Source organism: Rhinoraja longicauda, chromosome 33, assembly GCF_053455715.1.
Source record: "Rhinoraja longicauda isolate Sanriku21f chromosome 33, sRhiLon1.1, whole genome shotgun sequence".
NCBI classification, from domain to species: domain Eukaryota; kingdom Metazoa; phylum Chordata; class Chondrichthyes; order Rajiformes; family Arhynchobatidae; genus Rhinoraja; species Rhinoraja longicauda.
The window spans coordinates 20,077,013-20,099,518 of record NC_135985.1 but is presented as its reverse complement, the minus strand read 5'-3'; the positions used below and the strand labels follow the sequence as shown (position 1 = coordinate 20,099,518).

General features: G+C 44.3%; 1 protein-coding gene across 1 annotated transcript in view; it reads right to left on the bottom strand.

Moving 5' to 3' along the window:
• The window catches only part of LOC144609151 (kelch-like protein 25), a 36,097-nt gene extending 20,026 nt beyond the window's left edge, over positions 1-16,071 (bottom strand). Inside the window, exon 1 of the mRNA XM_078427574.1 lies at positions 15,965-16,071. The gene's annotated coding sequence lies outside the window, so the exon portion shown is untranslated. The remainder of the gene's footprint in view (positions 1-15,964) is intronic.
• Between the last annotated feature and the right edge of the window lie 6,435 nt (positions 16,072-22,506).

The following is a 22,506-nucleotide window of genomic DNA, read 5'->3' as shown; positions in this document are numbered from 1 at the left end:
CCTCATGCAAGACTCTCCAGCATGCTCTCTTGGACTGATTTCCCATTGCTGACCCTGCCTGCTCCCGACCTTCATGCCTCGTCGTAGCCCTGGTGAACGCCTCAGTCTTTTGTCCCTGACCACGAGCAGGTAGAAATAAAGCTCATTCTAAAACTACTTCCTTGGTTCCGTGTGCTGCATTTGGGTCTACCTGCGGTCCGTTACAGCCGTGATGCAACCAGTCAACATGCTCTCTACATTGGTTGAAGTTCAAGTGGGGTATTTGTTGACATACAGAAACTCCTCAATACTCTACAGAACTCAAGGCATATGTCATGGTAACTGACGTTGTATTTAAATGTATCACGTGTTACTATGAGTCATGAAGGTCAGAGGACACATGTTGCCAGGATGTAAAGGAATGGCGGAATAAAACAAATCGTTTAAATTCGGTGTCCTTGAAGTATGTTTATTATATTCGGATCAAGGCGAGGATCTGACATTGGCGACAAGGATGAACTAGGAATTGTTTAGTTCAGCTTTTGAAGCAGATATGGTGTTTAACAAAGCAGCTGAAATTAGAAAATGAATTCAGTCGACCCGAGTGGTGAAATGAGTGTCGTGAGTGCAAGGTGGGCGCATGACTAGAGGAATTGGATGGTCATGCAGACGGCCTTGGACTGTTTGTTGAAGGAGCAATGCTGGTGCAGTTCATATGATGGAGAGCATTGTTATTGTACATTGCTGGAGCTTCAGTTCGGGAGACTTTCAAAACACTTCTAGAGACAGGAGGCATAATAGATTATGTGATGGCTGTTGATGCTTTGTAGAAGTATTATGTGGTGCAAACAAATGCTACATTTCAACAACATGTATTTCAGTAGACGACAGCGAGAGGGGGAAGACATTGCTCAGTTTGTCAAAAGGTTCTGTCAAATTTCTGAGGGCTGCAAATATGGACTGATTTGGAGAATCAAATTGGGGATCAGGTTGTACGTAGTTGGGAAATCAAATGGCTTGAGACGCAAGTTGTTGGAGAAAGGTGACACGCTATCATTAGGTGAAACACTGACAATTGCTGCTTCCTTTGAAGCCATGGAATCCCAGTATCAGACCACGAGATTGGATGGAGGAAGCCACGTTAACAAGATGACATCTATTGGCACTAGCAAGGGACATGGTAAGGATCATTCCAAAGCTGAAGATGACTGAGTGTTTTAGATGTGGGAATTTTGGACATTTTGCCCAGGATTCATGCCAGGGGTCAAACGTGTCGAAAGTGTGGGGAAAAAATAAAATTTTGCAAAGAAGTCGACTGGATGAGAATGCAGCTAAAGAGACTTCTGGCATGTAGGAGGCTTTTAAAAGTGCAATAGCAAGAGTTCAGGGACAGCATGTTACTGTTAGGGTAAAATGCAAGGCTGACATGCATGGGTAAACGTGGTTGACGAGAGATTTTGAGTCTGGTCACAAATAAAGGAGGCATTCATCAGTTTTAGGCCCTTAGGACTAAGTGAATCGTTTGAGTATAAGAGGTGTAGAAGTATGCTTTTGAAGGGTAATCAGAAGCTCAAAAAGGACATGATTTGGATCTGCCATGGGCCTGCAGACATCGCCATAAGTTGGATATTCATATCCAGGTACAGGACATAAGGTTTGCCATCTTTTCATTTTGTAGAAAATGTGGTCCTAATGAATCAATAAATATGTAATGATTCTTATCAGTAAAATACCACAGTTTGCAGCAGCAATGTATAAAAGTGGATTATTTTATAGTTAATTAGTTAAAACAAGAATATTATCGAGGACAAAAAATATATTGCACTGCAAGTAATACATGCTGCCATTCATTGCTTGTACATGGTTGTTCAAGAAATTGGTAGGTCTTGAACTAGGGTTGCTTGTTTGATAATGATACCAATGCAGTGGTTAGAAGAGCTGTGTCTCAACTCCAGTGACCTGGGTTCAATCCTGGACTCCAGTGTAAAGTTTGTCTATGTGGAGTTTGTACTTTCTGGGAATTCTTGGATTTCCACTGATACTCTGGTTACACCTCAAAGATGTGCAATAGGTATAACAGTAGCCTCCGTGGAGTTGGATGGGAGGATGTTGAGAGGAATAGTTTAAAGGGAAAAATCACTTCTGTGAGTAGGCATAGATTCAATGAGGCGTAGACTTTTCTGCATTATGGAAGTATGAAAGTGTGCAGTGAATCCAGGCAAACCCATCGCTAAAGAGCTGTGACAGATACAATTTGTCATTTGAATAATATGTTTTGGCTTTGAGGCAATATTTCTGGCATAGGTTTATAGTGAGAAGGAGGTTTAAAGCCAAGCTAAGGTGCAAGCTTTTCACACAAAAAACTAGTTGGCACCTGGAATGAGTTGTCAGAGGAAGTGGGAGAGCGGGAACAAGCAAGAACAACATTTAAGAGGCAACGGGACAAGTACTTGAATGAACAAGGCATAGAGAGACGGAATTAATGCAGGCAAATGGGATTTGTATAATACGCATGAAGGCTGGCATCGATATGCTCGGCTGAAGGGACTTTCTAAGCTGTACAATTACATGACTTTATATTGCAGGCTTGGGGTTTTTTTCAGGCTGAGAATTTGCCTAATCTTGATAAGCTCCAAATGCATTATTTTTTTGTTGGATGGAAAGGGGAAACCTCTGCTTCACCACTTTCAAAGAACATCTTGCAAGGTACGAAGCCTTAGCACATATAATATCAAAAATAACTAAGCATCTAACAAAGTAAATATTTTATTTAAAACCAAAGATATTAAATATTTTGTAAACGCTCATTTTATCTGTCACATAACCAGGTAATCAATATTTTCTTCAGCACTTAAATACATAATCACTACCCAGCACTTTCTACCTCGGAAAACATTATAGCCTGTGTGTGTAATGCAATCCTAAAAGTGTAAAAGATCACCTATCTTTACTAGTTTATACAGCCAAGCAATGCATAAAGTAAGTGGGGGGGAAAAATGCAATATTTTTAATTTCCAGGTGTTAAGGTGTTTTTTTTGTCAATGGAAACTGATAATACAGATTGCCAGTAACTCTGACCTAAGCCCACACCTATAAAATCTGACAAATTTAAGGTCAACCAAAGGAATTCTTGTTTTGTTAATGACTCAGGAGAACGCAAATGACAATGAAGGGGGCGTGGCTGTGTTCTGCAGCTGCGGCTCACCGGCAGTCTCTCTGTCTTTTTTTTGTTTTTTTGTCTATTGTCATCGTTTAATGTGCGTTTTGTTCTATTTTTAACTGTGTATGTGGGGGGGTGGTGGGGGGGTGGGGGAAACCTTTTTTCTAATCTCTTCCTCAACGGAGATGCGACCTTTATCGTGTCGTATCTCCGTTCGCGCTACGGCCTAACACCGTGGAGTCGGCGGCCTCCAGCTGGGATCGACCTTGAAGACTCCGGTCGCAGGGCCTGGACTTACCATCTCGGAGGCTTCGGCCGTGGGCCCTGCAGACTGCAACATCGGGAGCTCGCAGGTCCCTGGCTGGCGACCGGTTTTTGGGAGCTCCAGCCGTAGCAGCTTCGACCGCCCCGAAGTGCAAGGTACGATCGACCCGCTCACAGGCCCTTCATCGCCCTGCGTGGCTCGGCCGCAGCACTTTCCATCGCCCGGTGGGGGCTCAGGACCTTCATCGGCCTGCTCGGCTCGGCCCTGGGACTTTCCATCGCCCGGTGGGGACTCAGGACTTTCATCGGCCTGCTCGGCTCGGCCCTGGGACTTTCCATCGCCCGGTGGGGGCTTCAAAAAGTTGGGAGCCTCGATCACCTCGTGGCACCACGGGAGAAGAAATCAGGAGGAGATAAAACTTTGCCTTCCATCACAGTGAGGGTGTGCCTGGAGCAATCACTGTGATGGCTGTTTGTGTAAAAATTGTATCTGTGTGTCCTGTGCTTTTTGTTGTCTACTGCCGGACCCTGACGTGAGAGGACGCTGGCGTTGTTTATTCGCCGCTTTTCCGTTAGGATAGTTTGTCTGTTTGTTTTTATGTTATGATTGTTTATGTAAAGCGCTTTGAGCACCTGATAAGGCGCTATATAAAATAAATGCTTATTATTATTATTATTATTATTATTATAATCTTGGCCATATTGGGAACTCTTGGTTGACCTGCTTGACTTATTTATTCCAGAATTGTGACTTCCCCACATTGAAGACTCACAGACTATCTTTAATTGGACTTTATCTTACACTAAACGTTATTCCCTTTATCCTGTATCTATCTGTACACTGTGGACGGCTTGATTGTAATCATGGAGTCTTTTCATGGACTGGATAGCACACAAGAAGGCTTTTCACGGTACCTCAGTACACGTGACAGTAATAAAATAAACTTATGCACTGCATCCATTTCTTCTTTTCTTGCTTTGCAGATGTTTACAACTGCCGCCCTACCTTCAGAACTATCATCAAGAATTCAGTCCAGACAAATGTTTAAGTATTTGGTCCAACACCAGCTTGTTACTAAAGTGATAGCAAGTTAAAACACCAGTACAAGCAAGTTTTTTTTTCATTCGCGCCACCACAGAAATGTTAAATAGAGGGAAGGTTTATGACAGTAAATCTATGGTATAATCAAAACAAGTCAAAACAGCAGTAACTATTTATTTACCAGCTCTGGAATCTTACGGACATTTATGGCATAGAAAGCTGGTGTACAAGCATTGAGGAATTCCTGTGCAAAAATAGTAATTAAGACTATGCCGCATCATCTCTTGTTTAGTAGCCTTGGAGAGAATTACTAAAACTGCTCATGCAGGTACTTTAAAAATGTGACTCAGGTTTCTGTCTCAGGTAGTGAAGTCTTAAACCCTGCCTCTCATAGAGTGGAAAAAATGTTGCGATGTTCTCATATAGACAATGGACGCCCTTCAATGACTTTAGCCAAGCACCCATTCATTTTTCAAGGCATAACTGAGGCACTAATGTAAATTTGGCAGCCACTATAAGGATCTGACTTTTAGCTTACATTTCCACATGTTACCTTGTCCCAGAGGGAATGAAAATAGATTCCAAATAAGGTTGATTTCTTTAATCCATTTTGTGGAAATTTTGGTCACTGCTCCATGAAACTTTTCCTCCAGTTTTCATCCCAAGGATTGAAAATAGAGTAGTTACTGGAGTTAAATCAAAGTACACCTTAAGTCGTGTAGCACTGTAAGACTCCAGCTCTAATTCCTTCAGCTACCAGTCTGAAGGATCCCGAGCCAAAGTATCCCCTATTCATTCCTCATGGATGCTCCCTGACTGCTGAGGTCCTCCAGCTCTTTGTGTTTTGCTCTAATTCCTTGTTGAGTAAATACCTTGACAGATATACTGAGTCGTAAAAACTCCCTGTTGAGTTCAGACGAAGAATCTTCGTTCTGAAAAGTCGACACTGTTCCTCTTTCCACAGATGTGAACTGTCCTTCTGAGTATTTCTAGCATTATATTTTAGATTTTGAGCATCTGCAGTTTTTTTTTAAATTATCTCTGCTAATCTGTTGATCTCAAAGGAAGCAGCACCACATGTGCTAAGATTAAACCCAGAACACACGAGAATTAAAAATATATTGGGTAAGAAGGAGCTGCAGATGCTGGTTTAAACCGAAGATGGACACAAAAAGCTGGAGTAACTCAGCGGGACAGGCAGCACCTCTGGGGAGAAGGAATGGGTGACGTTTCGAGTCGAGACCCTTCAGACTGGTTAGGTTTAAGGGAAACGAGAGATATAGACAGTGATGTGGAGAGATATGAATTAAAGATATGCAAAAAAGTAACGATGATAAAGGAAACAAGCCATTGTTAGCTGTTTGTAGGGTGAAAATGAGAAGCTAGCGCGACTTGGGTGGGGGAGGGGTAGAGAGAGGGAATGCTGGGGGCCACAAAATCAAAATCAGTGACAGAAATCAATATTCATACCACTGGGCTGTAAGCTGCCCAAGCGAATTATGAGATACTGGTTGCTCCAATTTGCGTTTAGCCTCACTCTGACAATGGAGGAGACCTAAGACAGAAAAGTATGTGTAGGAATGGGAAGGAGAATTAACGTGTCCAGCAACCGGGAGATCAGGTAGATTCAGGCGGGTTGAGCGAAGGTGTTCCGCGAAACGATCGCCCAGTCTGCGTTTGGTCTCGCCGATGTATAAGAGTCCACATCTTGAACAACGGATACAGCAGAAGAGGTTGGAGGAGATGCAAGTGAACCTCTGCCTACCCTGAAAGGACTTTTGGGGTCGCTGTACAGAGTCGAGGGAGGAGGTATAACGACAGGTGTTGCATCCTCTGCGGTTGCAGGGGAAGGTTCCTGGGGAGGGGGTGGTTTGGGTGGGGAAAAATACTGGCCTGGTTTATTACAGTGAATTGCTAGACAATTTGAAAATTCATGTTGGATACAAAAAGGATTGGATTTAGTTGTAATATCTCTCCCCAAACCCAGTCTCAACCCTCTTTTCCCAGTGAAGCTGGAACATCTAAACAAAGGTAGACACAAAATGCTGGCGTAACTCAGCGGGTCAGGCAGCATCCCTGGAGAGAAGGAATGGGTGATGTTTTGGGTGGAGACCCTTGCTCTCCCCTCTGCGATTCCTCCTTCCCATGCTCCCCCAACATCTAAATCATGTGATTCCTGGACTCTATGAAATTGCAAAGCGTCTAGTGGGTGCTTTCCACCTTTGTTTATGCACAGAGAGAAACTCGCACAACCAATTTCCTGCACCAAGTGATCATGGAGTTATACATTGATACTGATAATGCACAGAACTAGTTCTGACACATTGTAGCACGGTAGCGCAGCGGTAGAGTTGCTGCTTTACAGCGAATGCAGCGCCGGAGACTCAGGTTCGATCCTGACTACAGGTGCTGCACTGTAAGGAGTTTGTACGTTCTCCCCGTGACCTGCGTGGGTTTTCTCCGAGATCTTCGGTTTCCTCCCACACTCCAAAGATGTACAGGTATGTAGGTTAATTGGCTGGGTAAATGTAAAAAATTGTCCCTAGTGGGTGTAGGATAGTGTTAATGTACGGGGATCGCTGGGCGGCACGGACTTGGAGGGCCGAAAAGGACTGTTTCCGGCTGTATATATATGATATGATATGATAAACTGGATATTTACAGGTCTCAAACATCCAGGATTTGGGAATATTTTACACCATTTGACATGAATATACATACATACATGTATGGTATGATTTGTAGAAAGGAACGGGAGATGCTGGTTAATACCAAAGATAGCCAAAATGCTGGAGAAACTCAGTGGGTCAGGCAGTATCTCAGGAGAAAAGGAACAGGTGGCATTTCAGGTCTTAAGAAAGGTTCCGAAACAAAACGACACCCAAAGCGTGTCATAAATTCCCCATCCTGTTGACAGTCCCAGGGCAATAGGCCAATATAATGCAACCACCACCATCATGCCAGTCATTTCACCAAAGGAAAAATAAATATGACTAATTTTATTACCTGTATCTCTAATAAAAATGACTGCAAACTGTGGGTCATGGAACAGAGACTGGTGTGCAGCATATTGAATTTTAGGGCACTAAACTAATTTCAAAGGGAATAAGTACAGGTGGTGCGATTCCACACCTACAACTCTGGAGAAGCACGAAAAACTTTACTTGAAAATAGCCACTGGGCTCCTTGGACATCCTTTGTGTGGATCTCATGTCAACTCCAGAATTCAGTGCTAAACTGAACAAAGCTTGTCCTCCTGGTGCTTATCAAGAATCTATAGTGCATTTTTTAAAAGTGTATGTTCAAAAGATATACATTTTTTGTTTTCAAAAATCACCCTATATTTGAGTATCTTTCTGTTCATTATTCCAATATCACTGAAACTCAATGAGCATTACCCAAGTACCTCATCATCAAGTGCAAACTGCAGATATCATGCTGATTTGGATTGGTATGCAGAGTAGACATTTCTTTGTTGCACATCTAAAACCCAGTCCTTCCAGAGGCTTCGATCAGCAGCAGTATACACATGATAATATGTACACTGGTTGGTACCCACAGTGTATGTTCCCTTCCATTAACACAGTATGTTCCCTTCCATTAATTCCCACAGAACTGAATGCACTTTAAGTCTTGTTGAGCCTCTTGGGACAATTAGGACATCATAAGCACGCATTTAGGGCGAGCACCTACTGAAAGTTAATCAAATGATCAGATTACAATTTAGTAATCCTGTTGGAATTAAATGCAACAAACAGAATGGAAAATAGTAGGAAAGCACCTGCTGGCGATTAGTCCTTCATATTATATTCTGAAATAAGGAAGAATAGTTGTTTCTAGTGTCCCTTTTCATCACCACTCAAACATGCATCATGTTGTTAACAATATCAACTTATTTTTCAGGCAACATTGCAACCATTTTGGAGAGAGTAAGACCCCATAATTGGAATCACATCGGTTTTTGGATTACTGGGTCGTGGAAAACAGACAGGAAACTGGAGTGAAAGTCAGGATGAGATGAGCGAAGACCTCCTTGAATACGTACATCCTTCCCTGAATTTGGCGCCACATGTAGACAGGGTGGTGAAGGCTTTGGCAGGGTGGTGAATGCTTTGGCACGCTGGTCTTTATCAGTGAGGACATTGAGAAGTTGCAGTGACATTGATGAGGCCGTGCTTGGAGTATTGTGTTCAACTTTGGTCAACCTTCTGCAGGAAAGATGGCGTTAAAGCAGCAAATAGTGAGGGATAGGATTTAAGAGGTGGTTGCAGGGTGTCGAGGGATTTAGTTAAAGGGAGAGTTTGGGCAGATTAGAACTTTATTCCTTGTAGTAGAGGAGACCAAGCGATGATCTTGGAGAGGTACATAAAATCACGACAGGCAGAGGTTGGATGAGTGAACACAGACATTTTCCAGGGTTGGGGTACGAGGGGATATAGGTTCAAGGCGAAAGGGGAAAGATGTTATTCGGAACCCGAGGGCCAACTTCAGGTAGGCACCGAGGGAGGAATGAGCTTTCAGACAAAGGTGTGGCAGGTATTATAACTATTTTAAAGACATTTGCACTAGTAAGATTTAGAGGGTCAAACGCAAGAAAACGGGACTAGCTTCGATGGGCGTATTAGTCAACATAGACATTTAGGCCCGAGGTCCTGCTTCCATGATGTATGTCTCTGTGATAAAGCAAGCCCGAGATGCCATATGACATTGCCCTCCTAACCTTTGTCAATCCTGTTCTCATAGTTCTTCATTCACTATCCAATCGCGAGTACCTAACCTGGTAACAATTCATGCTCAGAGCAACAGAACATCGTACAGTGCTGGATATAGGCCAGTGAAAGAGTTGGCCTTGGGCTATGACTACACTTAGTGAAACATACTGGAGTAAAGCTCATTGGAAGTGACCCATTTTATCAAGACAAAGCTCCTTTGTGTTTGCAACCTCTTTGTGCCGCAGCGAGACTCCTGACGGGTACCCGTAAAAGGGACCACATCACCCCGATTCTGGCCTCTCTCCACTGGCTCCCTGTACGGTACAGAATCAACTTCAAGCTCCTCCTATTCACGTATAAAGCCCTAAATGGACACTCCCCCCCCTACATCAAAAATCTTCTAACCCCCCTCTCTAACTCCAGGTCCCTCAGATCGGCCGACTTGGGGCTATTCACTATCCCACGGTCTAGGCTTAAACTCAGGGGTGACCGCGCTTTTGCGGTTGCAGCTCCTAGACTGTGGAACAGCATCCCTCTCCCGATCAGAACTGCCCCCTCCATCGACTCCTTTAAGTCCAGGCTCAAAACATATTTCTACTCCCTAGCGTTTGAGGCTCATTGAGGAGGCGCTGTGAACTGTTTGCGTGCTACTGTATGTTTTCATTTTTTTTTCTATTGGAACCTAATCAAATGTACAGCACTTTGGTCAACGTGGGTTGTTTTTAAATGTGCTATACAAATAAAATTGACTTGACTTGACTTGACTTTAGTTGGAAACATTACCAAGATACTGGAGAGTAAATGTACCCTCTGTACCTATTCCAATCCAGCCTTGATCACCATTAATGCAATGCAAGATACTTGCTGCAGGGAACTGACACATTGTGCACCATAAATTCACCCTACCCATTAGTTCAGTTGTGGCATCCTTAATCAGTTGAATGAGCTAAAAACAACTTGCATTTATATTGTGTAGGAAGGAACTTCAGATGCTGGCTTATACCGAAGATAGGCACAAAGTGCTGGAGCAACTCAGCGGGTCAGGCAACATCTCTAGATTAAAGGAACAGGTGATGTTTTGGGTCATAATCCATCTTCCGACTAAAAGTCAGGAGTGGGGGGACGGGACTGGAGGTAGGAAAAGGCCAGGACAAATCAGGGCTGGCAGCAGAACACAAAGGTTGGAACCCATAATGCCCCATTTTTGGCTGGGGAAGGGACACAGGGATGCAAATAGTGGAACTGATTGGACGACTAAAGTGTGGTTGGGGGGGGGGGGCGGGAGGGCATGCAGGAGTTACTTGAAATGAGAGAAATCAATGCTCATAACTCTGGGTAGGAAGCTGCCCCTTTAACATAGTAAAATGAACCAAGCCATTTCACAAAACCTTAAATATGCGATATGAAACACATACAGTAACTAAATAAAAGGCTTACAGGGAGAAGGCGTTCCCTTTTATTTAGTCAATGAGCCGAGTTTTGAAGAACGACTTTAACGGGGAAGAGTTATAGTGAGGTTGAGAGAAAGAATCCCAGAGCTCTGGATATGGCCTGAATCCAAACGGGTTCGCAATTAAAATCAGAGAGTGTCAAGGTTGGAGGGTACAGAATGATGCAGAGGTTACCACATTCAATCTATCACCAATGCTGAATTCACCTTCAAATAATTGAAGGGTGGAGAAACACCAATTTTTTTGGATTCCTACACTGACATTGCAAGGTTGTTGTTCTGTTACCATTCAATCAGACGATCGATCTCCTTCCTATACTCTGACTCATCATTACCCATAACTCATCCAACAATGCTGGTGTCATCACCAAATTTAAAGATGGAGGTGGAACTGTGCCCGGCTACACTGTCGGGTTTAGAATGAGTGCTCCAATGATGATGGTTATGAAGGAAGAGGTGTTGCTGCCAACTCATTCTGATTGTGGTCTGTTGATGAGGAAGTCGAGGATTTAGTTGCAAAGGGATGTGCAGAGACCCAGTCAGAGGAATAGAGTGAGTAGAGCTGTGACTCAGAGTGAATTAACCTGTGTTTCCACTCTGACTGCAGTGTCATTAGCTGCACTAACATTTAACACCTGTTTACACTCAGAGCATAATTATGCAAATTCTTTATTATACATTACTAATAACCCTGGCTTTAGTAAGTGAAGAGAGATCCTAACCTGTTAATCATGACATATAGTTGATGACAAAGAACACTGTTGGTTCAAGAACTGCACCAGACCTTTGGGCACAAAACTAGCTGATACTCCATTGCAGGACGAAGGAAAGTTAAGGGAGCTGCCCTTTAGATGAGGGGGGCTAAATGAGATGAGATGAGTTAAAATCCCAGCTGCATCTGCCATCTCAGTAGTCTGTGAAATATGCCAGGGCATTGTTCTGAAGGACTAGTGGAGATCTTTCTGGTGTCTTGGCCAACATATCAGATTCCTACACGTTACAAAAATAGATGTCCTGGTCGCTGTCACTATGCTGTCCTCAAAATGGTCACCGTCTCATACTTGGCGACAATTATTACCTTTCAAAAATTAGTCAACTGCCTCCAAAGCATTTCCAAATCACTTTACATGCACAATAATGATGCAAGATTTTGTTTCAGTGCTGAGATCTTGAAGTCCTTGTTTGAATCATATAACAAAAGGAAGAATAAGATGAATTGAATAGTTTCCAAATGGGTCTTTGTAATCCATATAAAATAGTTCTGGCAACCAACAGCTCTGGCAGGCTATCAGTGTTCCTATTTATTAAGAAGGGTGGAGTTCACCTAGATGTGTGATACAACATATAAGATGAGTGAGCACTGTTGTCTTCCCATCATAGTGAGGTCAAACAGTTGAGAAGAGGCTGATGGTATTGCGGTATGTTTGTTTCATGCACAAGTACTAGAATAGACGAGTTGCTCTCCCAACCTGTTCATAGTGTGCTCATATTTCCATTATTCCACTCTCCATGTGCACTGCTGACATTCATAGCTCCCTACCTTTCCAAAAAATATATAGATATATTTGAGCGACATATCCTTTCTTTGTCCTTCCCCCCCCCCCGCCCCGACATAATTCTGAAGAAGGGTCTCGACCCGAAACGTCACCCATTCCTTCTCTCCAGAGATGCTGCCTGACCCGCTCAGTTCCTCCAGCATTTTGTGATACCTACAGCTGATAGAGCTGCTGCCTCACAGCGCTGGAGACCCGGCTTCCATCCTGACCGCTGGGTACGGCTGTGTGAAGTTTATAGATGTGACCACATGGGTTTCCTTTGGGTGCTCCAGATTCCTCCCACATCCCAAGGACGTGCGGGTTTGTAGGCTAATTAGCCACTGTCAATCGCCCCTGACATATGGGGAGTGGATAAGAAAATGGGATGACATAGAACTAGTGTGAACGGGTGATCGATGGACCAAAGGGCCTGTCCCCATGCTCTATCTCTAAACTAAACTAAATTGATTTTGTGGTGGGGTGTGGTGGAAGGTGAAGTAATAAAATGAAAACTTGATCCCTGTGTGATTGTTAATGATTCACACTTCAGAGTTAAATTTGTGCAACATGGACCTGATGGATGTAGCCAAGAGACGAATAATGTGATGCTGCTTCTCTTGAGATGTTGCCTTCCTGTTCTTCCAGGATAGTTTTACCAGTCTGCAGCTGGTGGCTTGCCTTTGATTTCAGTCACAGAGGTCTCGTTTTATTTTTAAAAAACAAGGAAAATGTGTTCACCGTTACGATGTGATAGAATCAGACTGCACAGAACCTTCCTAACGTGACCTCTAAACCTCCACCATGGAGGATAGAGATAAGTTACTGGACCAACATAGAGAAGATTGGTGTACTGAGCTAGGGATGTCGTTGAATCACACTACAACAAGTGGAGGTCCTTTACATTTAATCAATTAAATAAATCTGGATTTAGAATCTAGTCACAATAAATCTACTGGATCAAAATCTACTGAAACAAAAGATGGTTCCCGACCAAAAAGGTCACCCCTCCATTCCCTCCACAAATGCTACCTGAGCTGCTGAGTTCCTCCAGCACTTTGTGTTTTGCTCAAGATTTCAGCATCTGCAGTTCCTTGTGTCTACATTTCCTGAAACGTCTTTCGAGAAAGGAGATCTGCCCTCCTTTACAAGTCTCACCAAGTGCCTTTAGGTCCACCAATGTGGTTTACTTTGAACTAAATTTCAGTTTAATTTACATAAAATTGTCCAGCAAGCCACTCAATTCGAGGCCAATTAGTGGCAGAGACTCCAGTGCTAGTTTGTTGCTGAGGTTCACATCCCTTGAACAAATGAACAGCGCAAATGTTTACAATCCCTTAATTGGCTCATGACTTAACATCTTTTCCAGGGATATTAAGACGAACAATGAAGGTGTGCAGGAAGGAATTGCAGATGATGGTTTACACCGAAGATAGACGCAAAAAGCTGGAGTAACTCAGCGGACCAGGTATCATCTTTGGAGAAAAGGAATAGGTGACGTTTCGGGTCGAGGCCCTTCTTCAGACTGAGAGTCAGGGGAGAGGGAAATGAGAGATATGAAAAGGTACAAAGAACAAATGAATGAAAGCTGTGATGTTCCCAGATGTTCAAACACATCTGCAGCTTGATATTGTGGAAATGTTCCTGAAAGGGAACAGCTCCACGAAACTATAATGGAATTAATTCCTTGTTTCTACAAGCTGGAATGCCACATACAGTTCTTGTCACAGCACTACTGGAAGGATGTTGTTGCACTTGAGCGGGGTTAGAAGATCTATATGTTGCCAAATTGGAGAAAACAGGTTAAGAGGAAAGAGTGCACGGCTGCGATTGTTTTCTTTAGAACAAAGGAGAAGGACAGAGATTTAAATAGGGCATATAAAACCGAGAGCCAAGACGGTCTGTAAAGGGAGAACTTAGTTTCCATAACAGTGAAGTGAAGGACTTTGAGTGCATGGATTTAGGGTGATAGCAGGTAAACTGTGATGAGCTGAGAGGAAAATCTTTCATTCAAAGTGGCACAGTGGCGCAGCTGGTAGAGGTACTGCCTCAAGTGCCAGAGACCCAGGTTCGATCCTGACCTCGGGTGCTGCCAGTGTGGAGTTTGTCCATTCCCTCTGTGACCAGTTGGCTTTCCTCCGGGTGCTCCGGTTTTCTCCCACATCCCAAAGACGTGCGGGTTTGTAAATCAGTTGGCCTCTGTAAAATCCCCACTCATGTGCGGTGTTAGGATAATACAAATGGGATAACATTGAACAAGTGTCGACTGGTGGTCAGCATGGACTCGGTGGGCCGAAGGGCCTGTTTCCATGCTGTATCTTTCAATCTGGCCTTCAGAGTAGGAAGTGTATGAAAGGAAACCCCATCACATTTACAAAACATCTATACAAGGACTAGTAGTGATGTGGTATTCACCAAGAGCTACAAACGGAAGGTATTTATTCACAAAATGCTGGAGTAACTTAGCAGGTCAGGCAGCATCTCAGGAGAAGGAATGGGTGACGTTTCGGGTCGAGACCCTTCTTCAGACAAGCAGTCTGAAGTCGAAGAAGGGTCTCGACCCGAAACGTCACCCATTCCTTCTCTCCTGAGATGCTGCCTGACCTGCTGAGTTACTCCAGCATTTTGTGCCAGCATCTGCAATTATTTTCCTACAAGTGCTACAAATGGAATTAGTCTAAATATATTAGGGTAAATTGAGTGGCTCTTTCTGTGCTATCAATTCCTTTGATATTTAATCATTAACTGGCTGTTTGTAGTTTATGGAGTTTCATTATTTAAAAGTAATAAATAAATTAACTGTCACGTTTCTATAAAAGCCAAAATAGGAATCGATTGTTGCATTCTAATGGGATAATGCCATTCTTCGAATGCTGGCATTAATTTTTTTTTACTGAAGCCACAGCAATCAGTGGTGTTTCCTTTATCATTGTTACATTTTTTGCATATCTTTCATTCATTGTTCTTTATCTCTCTACATCGGCGTCTATATCTCTCGTTTCCATTTCCCCTGACTAGTCTGAAGAAAGGGTTTCGACCCGAAACGTCGCCCATTCCTTCTCTCCGGAGATGCTGCCTGTTCCACTGAGTTACTCCAGCTTTTTTGCGTCCACAATCAGTGGCGAATATGTTCTATCTCAACGGGGCGCAGTGGTTAGGTTTTGCAGTGAAGATTGAAAACACTGCCTCAGAGAAGACGCTTATAGACTCCTCTTTCCCGCACCTCAATCAAGCGCCGCTTTCTTCGAGTTTTAACGGTGTCTTTCAGCAATTAATTACAGTCCTACAATCACACATATAAGCAGAGCTGGGTGATAGCAATTTCCCCGTCCGTTTTCTACCCCGAAGTACTGAGCCGAGCCGTGAAAACTGCACTCTTTGGGGAGGTAAAGAGTTCCATTAAGTGTGGATTTTATGGGACCACAGTGTACAATAAACAACCGTCTTTATGGCGATTCAGTCCTTGCTCTTCCTAAAATGCAGCCGCTTTCCTGCAGTGGCCATACCAATGCATTGAATGCAGAAATCGATCAAAACAATGTACATTACCAGAGTGCCACACACCAGGAGCCAAACTCTAAAATGATTCACTTAAAAAACACCGAGATTAATTGTTCTGCATTGCCCCCAAAGCTCCCACAGATGGACCAGGGATAATATTCTTCCCTGGTCGAGTAGATAAATTAGATAATGCACCTGAAATTACTGTGTGAAAGTGCAGCAAGACAGTCCCCAGCCGGAATAAACAAAATCCTTTTGCAATGAACTTGGGTTTTTTTTTAAAGATCGCATCGTTTTAAAGATCGCTCTTAAGCTGCTACTTACGTTTTGGCGAAATGGACATATTCCGCAAAATACTGAGACTTGAATTCCCCACCGAGCGAATTTTGCAACACACAGTACGGATACAATTCGGGGCTCTCCTGGAACTGTCAGGAGGGGTTGTGCTCTCAGCTGTCAACAAAGGACTGCCCAGAGGAAGCGCCTTTCAATGCCGACTGATTGCAGGAAAGACCAATCATCGCAGTCAATGCAATGATTGCCAGAAGGAGATGTGGTCCAATGACAGATGAAGCAGGCGGGCATTTGGTGGCTTTGAGAAAAGTACACCCATTTGCCAAGTTTAAGTGTAGGAAGTATAAGAAAATAACTGCAGATGCTGGTACAAGTGTAGGAAGGAACCACAGATGCTGGTTTACACCCAAGATAGACACAAAAAGCTGGAGTAACTCTGTGGAGATCCCAGCATCTCAGGAGAGTAGGGATGGGTGATATTTCTGTTCGAGACCTTTCTTCAGACTGGTGTCTCCCATTCCTTTTCTCCAGAGATTTTGACTGTCCAACTGTTAGACAATAGACAATAGGTGCAGGAGTAGGCCAATAAACAATAGACAATAGGTGCAGGAGGAGGCCATTCGGCCCTTCGAGCCATCACCGCCATTCAATGTGATCATGGCTGATCATTCTCAATCAGTACCCCGTTCTTGCCTTCTCCCCATACCCCCTGACTCCACTAACCTTAAGAGCTCTAGCTAGCTCTCTCTTGAGCGTTTCTTCAGCATTTTGTGTCTATGCCTAGTTTAAGTGTTGGCTGAATTAATCAGCTGATCAGAGCCTCGCCCTAATAACTGTCCTCCAGCGATAAATCTGTTCATCTACTGAGAGCTGTGTTTGCACGCCCAGCCCTCCTTTTGGGTGGATAATTCCACATTTTCACTCACCCTGTGAGACAGGAATGAATAAGATTGCAAATGAGTGGTGAACACGGCCCAGTCCATCACAGGTACTGACCTCCCCACCATCGAAGGGGTCTACATGAGTCGCTGCCTCAAAAGGACAGCCAGCATCATCATCAGAGACCCACAATCTCATTTCACTCCTGCCTTCGGGAAGAAGATATGGGAGCCTGAAAACGGTAACGTCCAGATTCATTAGATTTTTTTTAGATTTAGAGATACAGCGCGGAAACAGGCCCTTCGGCCCACCGAATCCGCACCGCCCAGCGATTCCCGCACATTAACACTATCCTACACACACTAGGGACAATTTTTACATTTACCCAGTCAATTAACCTACAAACCTGTACGTCTTTGGAGTGTGGGAGGAAACCGAAGATCTCGGAGAAAACCCACGCAGGTCACGGGGAGAACGTACAAACTCCATACAGACGGCGCCCGTAGTCAGGATCGAACCTGAGTCTCCGGCGCTGCATCCGCTGTAAGGCAGCAACTCTACTGCTGCGCCACCGTGCCGCCCATTCAGGAGCAGCTTCTTCCCTACAACCATCAGGTTATTAGACACTACAATCTCCAAATAGGTTCCGAACTATATAGACTTAGGGACATTATTTTTAACTTTGCGCTACTATTGTCTATTTATTTTAATATATTCTGAACTTTTTTTTTGTTGATTATGTTTTTTATAGTGTAATATGTTTACATATCTGTTATGCTGCTGCAAGTAAAAAATGTACTCTAATCTTTGTTACTGGCACTCTGGTTAGAGCTGCTCCCTCAGCATCAGACACACGGGGTCAGTCATGACCTTGGACGCTGCCTGTGTGGAGTTTGCCTGATCTCCCTGAAACCGCATAGGTTTCCTCTGGTGCCATAGAGTTATTCAGCGTAGAAACAGGCCCTGTGGTCATGCCGACCAATGTAGCTTCATGAACTAGTCCCATTTATCTGCATTTGGCCCATATCCCTCTGATCCTTTCCTATCGATGACCCTGTCCAAATGTCTTTTGGACATTATTCCTGTACCACTTCCTCGGGCAGCTCGTTCCACATATCTAGCACGGTGCTCCGATTTAGTCCCACATTCCAAAGATGTGACCATTGGTAGTTTAGTTTAGAAATACCGCATGGAAACAGGCCCTTTGGCCCACCGAGTCTGTGCCGGCCAGCGATCGCCCGTATACTAGTTACATGGTTAAAGAGGTTAAAGAGCAACCAGGAGATCCGGTAGGTCTTGATGGACCGAGTGCAAGTGTTCAGCAAAATCGCCACTGAGTCTGAGTCTATGCTTTGTCTCTTGAAGCCCACATAGGGAACACCGACAGGATGCAGTAGATGAGGCTACAGGAGTTGCATGTTACATTAACTTATGTTTAGGTTTATTATTGTCACATGTACAGAGGTACTTTGAAAAGCGTTGTTTTGCATACTGTCCAATCAGATCAGATAATACTGTACATAAATACAATCAAACCAAACTCAAGTACCATAGGTAGAGCTAAGGGAAAGATACAGAGTGCAGACTTGTGACAGTGTGGACCTGACTTTGTACAGCGCAAGTATCTGTCCGTATTATTTATGCTCATGTCTCTGGAGCAGGAATTGAATCCACAAATTATTTTCCCACAGGCAAGGATGTTACCCAAGGGGCCACATTAACCCATTAAGCTGTTATTACCTGTGCTAAATAAAGAATTTTATGGAGAGAGTTAACTAATGGTACATCAAACTCTATCCATTCCTGCTTTCATGTTCAGTACATTTCTGAATGGTCTAGTTAAGCCAGGTGGGTGGGGACTGTAGTTCAAAGCCACAGCAAATTATTGAGATAGAGTCTTTAAAACAGCAGTGATCCTGTGGGGCTCAGAAGCTGCAGGCGCATAAGTGGGTAAGCATTTTTATAATCTGTCCTTTGCTGGCGTTCCTGCCTCAGGGCCAGAGAGCTATTCTCCTAGAATTACATGGAAATCTTCAGTGAAGCCCAGCATCAAAGCTGACATTTGGCTCAAACGATTGAAGAGATTCAAACATTAATGACACGTTCTTAAAACCAAGCCGAAATGTCGGGGCCTCTGGCAATTTATTAACGTCAAACTTTCCTAGGAGTGTATGTTTACTGCATTTGTCTCAATTCAGGTGGAAATAGTCACTTCTACTAGTGGTACTGCGAGGCTCAGGGTCACATTTCCAGTTTAGGTTTAGGCTTAATATTGTCACATGTACCGAGGTGCAGTGAAAAGTTTGTTTTGCTTATCCAAAAGGATCAGATATACCAGACATAGATACAATCTATGTACCTATCTATGTAATTATGTACCAATCTATGTACCTATGTACCTATCAGCCATGATCATATTGATCAGCCATGATCAATTGAATGGCGGTGCAGGCTCGAAGGGCTGAATGGCCTACTCCTGCACCTATTTTCTATGTTTCTATGTTTCTAATCACATCAAACTCAAGTACAATAGATAGAGCAAAGGGGGAAAAATGGAGTGTAGTTCTCAACATTGTATTGCGTCAGTTCCTTAGACAAAGTCCAATGACTGTAATAGGGTAGAGGTGAATCGAACAGTACCCTAGCTAATGGAGAGCCTGTTCAGAGGTCTGATAATTGAGGGGAAGAAGCTGTTCCTGAGTCTGGCGGTATTTTACAGATTATGTTTGCATTTCTGAGATATTCTTACTCTTTTACACCACGATATGTGAGGTTAAAATTAAAGAGATCCTCTTATAACATTATTTTATGTGAAGAGACAAGAGACTGTAGAGGTGGAATCTTGAGCTCCAGAATCTAGTTTTTGACCTAGTCACTCTCTCCCATAGCTTTCTAACTGACAGAATTCATTTAAATAATCGTTAGTGACTGCAACTCTTTTTAGATTTATTATGTACTCCAAACAACAGTAATTAGATGTATTGCAACACATTTGAAAGTTGTCGACAATTAGATCCTTGGTGATATCTCAATACAAAGGACACTTGACCCTAATGATGTCAAAGGAAGACACAAGAAAGAGCCTGCAGATGCTGGAATCTTGACCAAACCAAAAATTGCTGGAGGAACTCAGTGGGTCAGGCAGCATCTGAGGAAGGAATGGACAGACAATGTTTTGGGTCGGGACCGTTCTTCAGATTGATGAAGTGGGTGGGGAGAAACCTGGGAAAGAGAAGTGTGGGGTGGGGGGGGGGGGGGAGGGGGGGGGAGGGGGGGGGAGGAGAGGAGGAGGGGGGAGGGGGGAGGGGGGAGGGGGGAGGGGGGGGAGGAGGGGAGGAGGGGGGAGGGGGGGAGGGGGGGGAGGGGGGAGGAGAAAAAAGTTAGGTGGATCCAGGTGAGGTGGGCTTTGAGAGTCAGATAGGTGACAAAGGTTAGAGGTGGATAAAAAGGTTTCAGAAAAGGAGAGGAGAGAGATGTAAAGCCGGAGGAAAGGATGTCGGTAAAAGGGAATAAAGGCAGTGTAAAAGAGGGGAGGGAGACGAGTGTATGCAGGAGGGGGAAAAAGCAGGGAAACAGAGGAGGGGGAATGTGGGAGATGGGGTGGGGTGCACGGGATTCTATTCCTTGGAGCGCAGGAGGATGAGGGATGATCTTATGGAGGTGTATAAGATCATGAGAGGAATAGATTGGGTGGATGCACAGTCTCTTGCCCAGAATAGGTGAATCGACAACCAAAGGACATAGCTTCAAGGTGAAGGGGAAAAGATATAACAGAAATCTGAGGGGCACCTTTTTCACACAAAGGGTGGTGGGTGTATGGAACAAGCTGCCAGAGGAGGTAGTTGAGGCTTGGACTATCCCCAACACTTAAGAAGCAGTTAGACAGGTACATGGATAGGACGGGTTTGGAGGGATATGGACCAAATGTTGGCAGGTGGGACTAGTGTAGCTGGGACATGTTGGCTAGTGTGGGCAAGTTGGTCTGAAAGACCTGTATCCACACTGTATCACTCAATGAGTCTACAACCCAAGGAAGTGGAGTGGAAGGAGGACATACTGGACCCTAAGGCAAAGGGAGAAGGCAGGAGAATGGGGTTGAGAGGGAAAGATAGATCTACCATGCTGGTGGAGTATACTTGATGGGCCGAACGGCCTAATTCTGCTCCTAGAATCCATGACCCTTGTCCTCCGGGCAGTCGTTGGCACTGGAGAACAAAGATAATTGCTCTGACACACACTGTGCACAAATTTAACTTATTATATACATAAACATAGCACAAAAAGTAAGAAAATTTGTGTTTGGTAGATTATTTCTTTGTTGTAACAATGCTTCTTGGCAATAAATCTTATACCGTTGGAAAGCCTGTTTATTTCCCTTTTAAATGGTGCCACATTTGTAAGGAACATGCATTTGTGGGATGAGCAGCAGAGCTGAGTATGTGGGTTGCGCCCATGAAAATTCTGCCAAATCTTCTCTGCCAATGCCAAACAGCTTATTCTGCCATTGACTCTTGTTCGGTGTTGTTTGGTGGATTGGATGATTGAAGTCTGAAGAAACAAGACATATTGGCAATTTAACAATTTATTCATTTAATAAACAGGAGCCTCAGTAGCGTGTGGAAGAACCATACACAGCCACAACAGCCTGGCACCTCCTCCTCATGCTGGTCACCAGCCTGGTCACACACTGTTGTGGGATGGCATCCCATTCTTCAACCAGCATTTGTCGCAAGTCAGCCAACGTGGTTGTGTTGGTCACTCTGGCACGAACAGCACGCCCAAGCTGATCCCACAAGTGTTCAATGGGGTTGAGGTCAGGACTGCTGGCAGGCCATTCCATCCTCTCCACTCCCAAATTCTGGAGGTAGTCTCTGAGAAACCCTGCTCTGTGGGGGCGAGCATTGTCATCTTGGAGGATAGAGTTCGGTCCCAGACTGTGGAGATATGGGATTGCCACTGGTTGCAGAATCTCATCTCGATATCTCTCTGCATTGAGATTGCCTCCAATGATGACAAGCCTCATTATTCCAGTGAGGGAGATGCCGCCCCACACCATCACACTGCCTCCACCAAAAGATGTTACTCTATCGGTGCAGCAATCAGCATAGCGTTCTCCGCGTCTTCTCCACACTTTGACCCTATGATCCAACTGCCGTAGGCAGAATCTGGACTCATCGCTGAACATAACGTTCCTCCACATGTTCAGGTTCCAGTGCACGTGTTGCCGACACCAGCGCAAACGGGCCTGACGGTGAAGGGCAGTCATGGCAGGCCTCCTGGCAGCACTATGAGACCGGAGATCGGCTGCGTGCAGTCTGTTCCGAATTAGCCGTCGGCATATCGTCCTGCAAACCTTGACTGCAAATCTGTAGAAGACAGCCTACGGTTCCTAAGTGCTGACAGGGTGAGGAAACGGTCTTCTTCGGGTGTCGTTTTCTTGGGAAGCCCACTTCGCGGCCTGTCTCTGACATCCCCCGTTATATGGAACTTGGCCTTCACTTTGGAGATGGTACTAGGGCTCACTCCAAATAATGCCGCAACTTGGTTTTGCGGAACACCAGCTTGAAGTTGCCCTATCGCACGGGCCCTATCCAGATCAGTCAAACGTGGCATGCTGATTCTTGGAGCAGACACCTACTGACCACTGTAGCAGGGCCCATGCTCACAGATGCTGCCAATCAGGCACCTGATTG